This window comes from Orycteropus afer, unplaced genomic scaffold (genome assembly GCF_000298275.1).
Source record: "Orycteropus afer afer isolate SDZICR_OR568_19922 unplaced genomic scaffold, OryAfe1.0 scaffold00969, whole genome shotgun sequence".
Lineage (NCBI taxonomy): Eukaryota > Metazoa > Chordata > Mammalia > Tubulidentata > Orycteropodidae > Orycteropus > Orycteropus afer.
The window spans coordinates 106034-106825 of NW_006922556.1; positions in this window are offsets into that span (position 1 = coordinate 106034).

Genomic DNA, 792 nt, shown 5'->3' on the forward strand with positions numbered 1-792 from the left:
ATTATCAATCTTTGTAATCTGAGTGACACTGAATATAGTTGATCTTAAAATAACATGACGTATTTTTTAAGTCCCTTTATTAGAGAAATTGTATATATTGGTGAATTTGGTCAAAGCCCATGTGATAGTTGAGGTTGTGTGTCAACTTGCCTGGAACACGATTCTAAGTGGTTTAAGCAGTATGATGTGGTTATTCCCATGATGAGATCAGATGTACATGTTTTGAGCAGCCAATCTGTTGAAAGGGAGTTTTTCTGGGGGCATGGCCTGCTTCCAATATATATATGTGGACATCCTGGGAAAATGAAAGACTTTTTTGTGTATCTGGAATCTGTTGTGTTGCCTAAAACTGTCTGTGAGTGAACCATCCATCATTCAGCCTGGAGATCTCGGATTCCTCATCCATCAGAGTCAACACACAGTTATACTGCCTGCTAACTTAGAGATCGTCAGCTCCTGCAGCTGTGTGAGTTGGGGAAAGCACCTAGCTTGACGTTTGATCCAGTAATTTGGGACTTACTAGCTTCTATAAGTGTGTGAGCCATTTTCCTAAGATAAATTTCTCTCTACATACATACATAAGCTTTACAGGTTTTGGTTCTCTAGAGAACCCAGCCTAACATATTTGGTACCAGGAGTGGTATGGTTCTGGAGAGACAAAATCATAAGGATGTTGTTGTTGTTGATTAGGAAAAAATAGGATCCTAAAACCTGGGATGGAGATATGTGGGAAGACAGTCAGGAAAATGAGGATAAGGAGCCTGTAAATTCTGTTGAATCCCTCCTGCCAAC